Source organism: Scardinius erythrophthalmus (genome assembly GCF_964197995.2).
Source record: "Scardinius erythrophthalmus genome assembly, chromosome: 16".
In the NCBI taxonomy this organism is placed as follows: Eukaryota; Metazoa; Chordata; class Actinopteri; order Cypriniformes; family Leuciscidae; genus Scardinius; species Scardinius erythrophthalmus.
Window position 1 is genome coordinate 31,254,826 of NC_138236.1, and position 10,177 is coordinate 31,265,002.

Sequence of the window (10,177 nt, forward strand, 5' to 3'; positions counted from 1 at the left end):
AAGGGGACCTCTGAATAGCTGATTTATCATCAAAAGAATTCTATAACTTTATATAGTTTGAAAAATTTTGAGGACCCTTTGACCAGAAATAAGTTCAAAAGGTCAGATATGGACATCAATATGGCTTTTGAAGCATCAGAGGGAGTCTATGAGTATATATAGAAAGCCCAAGATCGAGGACACTTTGACGAGAAATATGTTCAGGAGGTCAAAAGGGGACCTCTGAATAGCTGATTTATCATCAAAAGAATTCTGTAACTTCACATAGTTTGAAAAATTTTGAGGACACTTTGACCACAAATAAGTTCAAAAGGTCAGATATGGACATCTATATGGCTTGTGAAGCATCAGAAGGAGTCTATGAGGAGTCTATAGTTTATAGAAAGCCTAATATCGAGGACTCTTTGGCCAGAAATAGGTTCAGGAGGTCAAAAGGGGACCTCTGAATAGCTTATTTATCATCAAAAGAATTCTATAACTTTATATAGTTTGAAAAATTTTGAGGACCATTTGACCATTAATAAGTTCAAAAGGTCAGATATGGACATCTATATGGATTTTGAAGCATCAGAGGGAGTATATGAGTATATATAGAAAGCCCAAGATCGAGGACTCTTTGGCCAGAAATATGTTCGGGAGGTCAAAAAGGGCCCCATGAAATACTGATTTATCATCAAAAGGATTCTATAACTTAATATAGTTTGAAAGATTTCTAGGACACTTTGACCACAAATAAGTTCAAAAGGTCAGATATGGACATCTATATGGCTTTTGAAGCATCAGAAGGAGTCTATGAGTATGTATAGAAAGCCCAAGATCGAGGACTCTTTTGCAATAAATATGTTCAGGAGGTCAAAAGGGGACCTCTGAATAGCTGATTTATCGTAAAAAGAATTCTATAACTTCATATTGTTTGAAAACTTTTGAGGACCCTTTGACCAGAAATAAGTTCAAAAGGTCAGATATGGACATATATATGGCTTTTGAAGCATCAGAGGGAGTCTATGAGTATATATAGAAAGCCCAAGATCGAGGACTCTTTGGTGAGAAATATGTTCAGGAGGTCAAAAGGGGACCTCTGAATAGCTGATTTATCATCAAAAGAATTCTGTAACTTCACATAGTTTGAAAAATTTTGAGGACACTTTGACCACAAATAAGTTCAAAAGGTCAGATATGGACATCTATATGGCTTGTGAAGTATCAGAAGGAGTCTATGAGGAGTCTATGAGTCTATGAGGAGTCTATAGTTTATAGAAAGCCTAATATCGAGGACTCTTTGGCCAGAAATAGGTTCAGGAGGTCAAAAGGGGACCTCTGAATAGCTTATTTATCATCAAAAGAATTCTATAACTTTGTATAGTTTGAAAAATTTTGAGGACCATTTGACCATTAATAAGTTCAAAAGGTCAGATATGGACATCTATATGGATTTTGAAGCATCAGAGGGAGTCTATGAGTATATATAGAAAGCCCAAGATCGAGGACTCTTTGGCCAGAAATATGTTCGGGACGTCAAAAAGGGCCCCATGAAATACTGATTTATCATCAAAAGGATTCTATAACTTTATATAGTTTGAAAGATTTCTAGGACACTTTGACCACAAATAAGTTCAAAAGGTCAGATATGGACATCTATATGGCTTTTGAAGCATCAGAAGGAGTCTATGAGTATGTATAGAAAGCCCAAGATCGAGGACTCTTTGGCAATAAATATGTTCAGGAGGTCAAAAGGGGACCTCTGAATAGCTAATTTATCATCAAAAGAATTCTATAACTTTATATAGTTTGAAAATTTTTGAGGACACTTTGACCACAAATAAGTACAAAAGGTCAGATATGGACATCTATATGGCTTATGAAGCATCAGAAGGAGTATGTATAGAAAGCCCAAGTTTCGAATAATCCTTGGCCAGAAAAAAAATCAGTATGTCAAATATGGTCTTTTGTCAGGAGGATATAACATCCGAAGATATCATTCTGAATGTATTGTATTAATCTTTTAGGACTCTTTGGCCAGAAATATGCTCAGTAGGTCAAAAGAGGACCTCTGGAATAGCTGATTTATCATCAGAAAGAGTCTATAACTTTATATAGTTTAAAAACTTTTAAGGACCCTTTGACCAGAAATAAGTTCAAAAGGTCAGATATGGACATCTATATGGCTTTTGAAGCATCAGAGGGAGTCTATGAGTATATATAGAAAGCCCAAGATCGAGGACTCTTTGGTGAGAAATATGTTCAGGAGGTCAAAAGGGGACCTCTGAATAGCTGATTTATCATCAAAAGAATTCTATAACTTTATATAGTTTGAAAATTTTTGAGGACACTTTGACCACAAATAAGTACAAAAGGTCAGATATGGACATCTATATGGCTTATGAAGCATCAGAAGGAGTATGTATAGAAAGCCCAAGTTTCGAATAATCCTTGGCCAGAAAAAAAATCAGTATGTCAAATATGGTCTTTTGTCAGGAGGATATAACATCCGAAGATATCATTCTGAATGTATTGTATTAATCTTTTAGGACTCTTTGGCCAGAAATATGCTCAGTAGGTCAAAAGAGGACCTCTGGAATAGCTGATTTATCATCAGAAAGAGTCTATAACTTTATATAGTTTAAAAACTTTTAAGGACCCTTTGACCAGAAATAAGTTCAAAAGGTCAGATATGGACATCTATATGGCTTTTGAAGCATCAGAGGGAGTCTATGAGAATATATATTGAAAGCCCAAGATCGAGGACTCTTTGGTGAGAAATATGTTCAGGAGGTCAAAAGGGGACCTCTGAATAGCTGATTTATCATCAAAAGAATTCTATAACTTTATATAGTTTGAAACATTTTGAGGACACTTTGACCAGAAATAAGTTCAAAAGGTCAGATATGGACATCAATATGGCTTTTGAAGCATCAGAGGGAGTCTATGAGTATATATAAAAAGCCCAAGATCGAGGACTCTTTGACGAGAAATATGTTCAGGAGGTCAAAAGGGGACCTCTGAATAGCTGATTTATCATCAAAAGAATTCTATAACTTTATATAGTTTGAAACATTTTGAGGACCCTTTGACCAGAAATAAGTTCAAAAGGTCAGATATGGACATCAATATGGCTTTTGAAGCATCAGAGGGAGTCTATGAGTATATATAGAAAGCCCAAGATCGAGGACACTTTGACGAGAAATATGTTCAGGAGGTCAAAAGGGGACCTCTGAATAGCTGATTTATCATCAAAAGAATTCTGTAACTTCACATAGTTTGAAAAATTTTGAGGACACTTTGACCACAAATAAGTTCAAAAGGTCAGATATGGACATCTATATGGCTTGTGAAGCATCAGAAGGAGTCTATGAGGAGTCTATAGTTTATAGAAAGCCTAATATCGAGGACTCTTTGGCCAGAAATAGGTTCAGGAGGTCAAAAGGGGACCTCTGAATAGCTTATTTATCATCAAAAGAATTCTACACCTTTATATAGTTTGAAAAATTTTGAGGACCATTTGACCATTAATAAGTTCAAAAGGTCAGATATGGACATCTATATGGATTTTGAAGCATCAGAGGGAGTCTATGAGTATATATAGAAAGCCCAAGATCGAGGACTCTTTGGCCAGAAATATGTTCGGGAGGTCAAAAAGGGCCCCATGAAATACTGATTTATCATCAAAAGGATTCTATAACTTAATATAGTTTGAAAGATTTCTAGGACACTTTGACCACAAATAAGTTCAAAAGGTCAGATATGGACATCTATATGGCTTTTGAAGCATCAGAAGGAGTCTATGAGTATGTATAGAAAGCCCAAGATCGAGGACTCTTTGGCAATAAATATGTTCAGGAGGTCAAAAGGGGACCTCTGAATAGCTGATTTATCATAAAAAGAATTCTATAACTTCATATAGTTTGAAAACTTTTGAGGACCCTTTGACCAGAAATAAGTTCAAAAGGTCAGATATGGACATATATATGGCTTTTGAAGCATCAGAGGGAGTCTATGAGTATATATAGAAAGCCCAAGATCGAGGACTCTTTGGTGAGAAATATGTTCAGGAGGTCAAAAGGGGACCTCTGAATAGCTGATTTATCATCAAAAGAATTCTGTAACTTCACATAGTTTGAAAAATTTTGAGGACACTTTGACCACAAATAAGTTCAAAAGGTCAGATATGGACATCTATATGGCTTGTGAAGCATCAGAAGGAGTCTATGAGGAGTCTATGAGTCTATGAGGAGTCTATAGTTTATAGAAAGCCTAATATCGAGGACTCTTTGGCCAGAAATAGGTTCAGGAGGTCAAAAGGGGACCTCTGAATAGCTTATTTATCATCAAAAGAATTCTATAACTTTGTATAGTTTGAAAAATTTTGAGGACCATTTGACCATTAATAAGTTCAAAAGGTCAGATATGGACATCTATATGGATTTTGAAGCATCAGAGGGAGTCTATGAGTATATATAGAAAGCCCAAGATCTAGGACTCTTTGGTGAGAAATATGTTCAGGAGGTCAAAAGGGGACCTCTGAATAGCTGATTTATCATCAAAAGAATTCTGTAACTTCACATAGTTTGAAAAATTTTGAGGACACTTTGACCACAAATAAGTTCAAAAGGTCAGATATGGACATCTATATGGCTTGTGAAGCATCAGAAGGAGTCTATGAGGAGTCTGTGAGTCTATGAGGAGTCTATAGTTTATAGAAAGCCAAATATCGAGGACTCTTTGGCCAGAAATAGGTTCAGGAGGTCAAAAGGGGACCTCTGAATAGCTTATTTATCATCCAAAGAATTCTATAACTTTATATAGTTTGAAAAATTTTGAGGACCATTTGACCATTAATAAGTTCAAAAGGTCAGATATGGACATCTATATGGATTTTGAAGCATCAGAGGGAGTCTATGAGTATATATAGAAAGCCCAAGATCGAGGACTCTTTGGCCAGAAATATGTTCGGGAGGTCAAAAAGGGCCCCATGAAATACTGATTTATCATCAAAAGGATTCTATAACTTTATATAGTTTGAAAGATTTCTAGGACACTTTGACCATTAATAAGTTCAAAAGGTCAGATATGGACGTCTATATGGCTTTTGAAGCATCAGAAGGAGTCTATGAGTATGTATAGAAAGCCCAAGATCGAGGACTCTTTGGCCAGAAATATGTTCAGGAGGTCAAAATGGGACCTCTGAATAGCTAATTTATCATCAAAAGAATTCTATAACTTTATATAGTTTGAAAATTTTTGAGGACACTTTGACCACAAATAAGTACAAAAGGTCAGATATGGACATCTATATGGCTTATGAAGCATCAGAAGGAGTATGTATAGAAAGCCCAAGTTTCGAATAATCCTTGGCCAGAAAAAAAATCAGTATGTCAAATATGGTCTTTTGTCAGGAGGATATAACATCCGAAGATATCATTCTGAATGTATTGTATTAATCTTTTAGGACTCTTTGGCCAGAAATATGCTCAGTAGGTCAAAAGAGGACCTCTGGAATAGCTGATTTATCATCAGAAAGAGTCTATAACTTTATATAGTTTAAAAACTTTTAAGGACCCTTTGACCAGAAATAAGTTCAAAAGGTCAGATATGGACATCTATATGGCTTTTGAAGCATCAGAGGGAGTCTATGAGAATATATATTGAAAGCCCAAGATCGAGGACTCTTTGGTGAGAAATATGTTCAGGAGGTCAAAAGGGGACCTCTGAATAGCTGATTTATCATCAAAAGAATTCTATAACTTTATATAGTTTGAAACATTTTGAGGACACTTTGACCAGAAATAAGTTCAAAAGGTCAGATATGGACATCAATATGGCTTTTGAAGCATCAGAGGGAGTCTATGAGTATATATAAAAAGCCCAAGATCGAGGACTCTTTGACGAGAAATATGTTCAGGAGGTCAAAAGGGGACCTCTGAATAGCTGATTTATCATCAAAAGAATTCTATAACTTTATATAGTTTGAAAAATTTTGAGGACCCTTTGACCAGAAATAAGTTCAAAAGGTCAGATATGGACATCAATATGGCTTTTGAAGCATCAGAGGGAGTCTATGAGTATATATAGAAAGCCCAAGATCGAGGACACTTTGACGAGAAATATGTTCAGGAGGTCAAAAGGGGACCTCTGAATAGCTGATTTATCATCAAAAGAATTCGATCTCGGTTACTTAACTGTAACCTTGTTCCCTGAGAAAGCGGAACGAGATGCTGCGCTGCTCAGCGCATTGGGAACGTCTTTAGTCGTGACCAGCTGTGAAATATGTGTATAACACGTCGATGGAATTGACCCGGAGGTAATATAGCCTCGGTCGGTGACGTCATCGGCGCGCCCCCGCGACACGAGGCTATAAGTAGATGAGCCACAGGTGCATCGTCAGGATATTTTGTCTGAAGAGCAGTCCTGGGACATCTTCAGCACGGCAAAGTAGCGCAGCATCTCGTTCCGCTTTCTCAGGGAACAAGGTTACAGTTAAGTAACCGAGATCGTTCCCTTTCGAAAGCTACAATCGATGCTGCGCTGCTCAGCGCATTGGGAACGAGAATACCCACGCCGCCGTGCTTGAATATGTCTGGACTCCCACGGTTGTGCATGTGTGTTTCACAAGTACGCAAGAAGGCCTAGACATTAGCTTGTGACGTCGACTCAAGGACATGAGAGCCCGGAGTGGCATGAACATCCAAACTATAAAATCTTATGAATGTGTGCGGAGAGGACCAGCCTGCCGCATCACAAACCTGTTGTAGGGGGGCACCCCTTGCCAAAGCACTGGAGGAGGCAACCCCCCTGGTGGAGTGAGCCCTAAGACCTCTAGGCGAAGCTTGACCGCGCGCCTCATAGGCAAGAGCAATAGCATCCCTGACCCAATGAGACATGGTCTGCTTGGTGGCAGCAGCTCCCCTGTTACTACCACCATAACAGACGAAGAGTTGCTCCGACTTACGCCACTGGCTAGAGCGGTGGATGTAAGCCTGAAGAGCACGGACTGGACACAGTCTGTGAGATTTCTCCTGCTCCGGCGTTGTGAACGGTGGAGGACAGAAGGCTTCTAGAATGACCGGATGTACAGCCGAAAATGGAACCTTAGGCAGGTAATCAGGATGTGGATGCAAAATCACTTTCACCATTCCTGGGGCAAAGTCTAAGCAGGATGGAGAGATAGACAGAGCCTGCATATCCCCAATTCTCTTCAAGGAAGTTATTGCCATAAGAAAAAACATTTTTAGAGTCAGAAGTTTATCAGACGCTGATTCTATAGGTTCAAAGGGGGTATCAACCAGACCCTCGAGAACTGTAGCTAAGTCCCATGAAGGGATCTTGGTTTTTACTGGAGGTCTCAGTCTCCTGGCCCCACGTAGGAAGCGAGAGAGCAGAGGGTGTCTCCCGAGCGGTGCCCCGTTAACTAAGGCGTGGCAAGCCGAAAGAGCGGCCACATAAACCTTCAGAGTAGCAGGGCATGTGCCCGATGATAGTTTCTCCTGCATGAAGTCCAGAACTGAAGCAACCTGGCAGTTGACTGGATCTACATTGTGTAGAACACACCATCTTTCAAAAACACCCCATTTACTGGCATAACTTTGTCTAGTGGAGGAAGCCCTAGCACTTAGAATGGTCTCAATAACGGCAGGCGAAAGCCCAGTGTCCCTCAGTTGGTTCCCATCAGGGGCCAAACGTGAAGATTCCACAGGTCGGGCCTGGGATGGACTATTGTGCCCTCTGCCTGAGACAGAAGGTCCCTCCTCTCCGGAATCGCCCACGGCGAGCCGTCGAGGAGAGATATTATCTCCGAGAACCACACTCTGTTCGGCCAACGCGGCGCTATCAGTAAGAGGCAAGACCCTTGTTGGCGAACTCTGGCTAGAACTCCCGGGAGCAGAGAAACTGGAGGAAACGCATACAGGCGCATCTTGGGCCATGTGTGCGCCATCGCATCCAGACCCAATGGAGCTGGGTGACTCAGAGAGAAGTAAAGGGGACATTGCGCTGTCTGTTGTGAGGCGAAGAGGTCCACCTCCGCTTTGTAAAATTTGGTCCAAATCTGTTTCACTACTTCCGGGTGGAGTTTCCATTCCCCCGTCGGTAGCGTCTGTCTGGACAGTAAATCTGCTCCCACATTCAAATGCCCTGGAATGTATACTGCCCTGAGTGACAGGAACTTGTCCTGGGCCCAGAGAAAAATCTGCCTCGCTATTCTGTTCAGATTGCGTGAGCGCAGACCTCCCTGGTGATTTATATAAGAGACTGCAGCTGTGTTGTCCACCCGCACTAGGACATGACAACCCCTCAATTGATGGAGAAAATATTTCAGAGCCAGAAATACGGCCATCAGCTCGAGGCAATTGATGTGCCAATCGAGCTGATGGCCCTCCCATTCCCCTTGAGCTGGACGGCCACCTAAGACCGCTCCCCAGCCCATCAGGGAGGCGTCCGTCGTTAGCAGTCTGCGACGACACGGCGCCCCTAGAGTGGGACCCAAGGTTAGGAACCGGGGTCTGAGCCACAGAGATAGTGTACGAAGCCCGCGGCGCGTCACTTTTATTTGCCTTTGAGGATTGGCTCTTGGATGAATCCCTCTGGCTTTTAGCCACAACTGAAACGGTCTCATGTGCAACAGCCCCAGAGGAATCACCGTGGAGGCTGATGCCATGAGACCCAACATTCTTTGATACTGACGAACAGTACGAACTTGGCCTAGCTTGACTTTGGTCATGGTCTGCCGTATGGTCTCGACTCGAGCAGGAGACATTTGTGCCCGCATCGTAACCGAATCCCATACGATCCCGAGATAATTCGTTCTCTGAGCAGGAGAAAGAACACTTTTCTTGGTGTTGAGCTTCAGCCCTAGAGAAACTAGATGAGCTAACACGATATCTCTGTGTTGGAGCGCCATCTCTCGAGATTGTGCTAGAATTAACCAATCGTCTATGTAATTCAAAATGCGAATGCCCCGGAGTCGCATTGGAGCCAGTGCTGCATCCATGCACTTTGTGTATGTGCGGGGTGACAGTGCTAGACCGAACGGAAGAACCCGAAATTGGTACGCTTCGCCCCCGAAAGCGAACCTCAGGAATTTCCTGTGTTGTGGCAATATTTCTATGTGAAAATATGCGTCCTTCAGATCGATCGTGACGAACCAATCGTGATGTTGTATTTGCGACACGACCGTCTTGACGGTTAACATCTTGAACTTGAGTGCTTTGACTGTGCGGTTTAAGCCTCGAAGATCTAAGATTGGACGCAACCCCCCATCCTTTTTGGGTACTAGGAAGTATCTGCTGTAATAACCTGACTCCCTCTCTGGAAGAGGAACACGTTCTATGGCCTCTTTGATCAGAAGAGTTTGCAGCTCTTGCAACAGTACATGCATCTGCTCCGGTTTCACGGTAGTGAAAATCACGCCGTTGAAACGCGGAGGACGACGAATAAATTGGATTCTGTATCCTAACTGTACTGTGCTTAATACCCACGCAGAAACGCCCGGCAGAAGTTTCCACGCTGCCAGACTTTCCGAGAGTGGTATTAATTTTAATACTTCCTTTTGAGGGGATATTAGATGTTCCGTGTCCAGAATGACGGCCGGAAACGACGGAACATCTAATATTTCGCTGGAAACCGCTGCCCCCCGAGGCACGAGAGGTGGCGGGGATGGAGTGGTTTTGTGAGGGTAGCGGGAAGGGGCGAAGAGATCTTGAACGCGCCCCATCCCGCGGGGGACTACCCCCACTAGATTGGGTGCCAGACCATCAGGACTTTCTCTTTTTATTGATAATAGTCCTGAGGTCTGGTCTGGGAGGTTGCTGAGTCTGGCGAGTCTGTCTCCAGTCTTTCTGAGGGGGAGCACGACTTGCCACACTCTGCTTTTTCTCCTCCCTAGCTTTTGAAGGACCGGGGCGGGGCTGGGTGGCCGACGGCCCCTCCCCTTGAGTGCGGCGAGGAAGGAACTGAACATACGCCTCTTCGTGTTTTTTTACGTCCTTAAACCTATTGACGACCGTATTAACGGAATCGCCGAATAAGCCTGATGGTGACACAGGTGAGTCTAATAAAAAAACACGATCTTTGTCTCTGATGCCAGTGAGATTGAGCCACAGGTGCCTCTCCGTGCTGACCAAAGCGGACATAGAACGGCCGATGGCGCGAGCCGTTTGCTTGGTCGCGCGAAGAGACAGGTCTG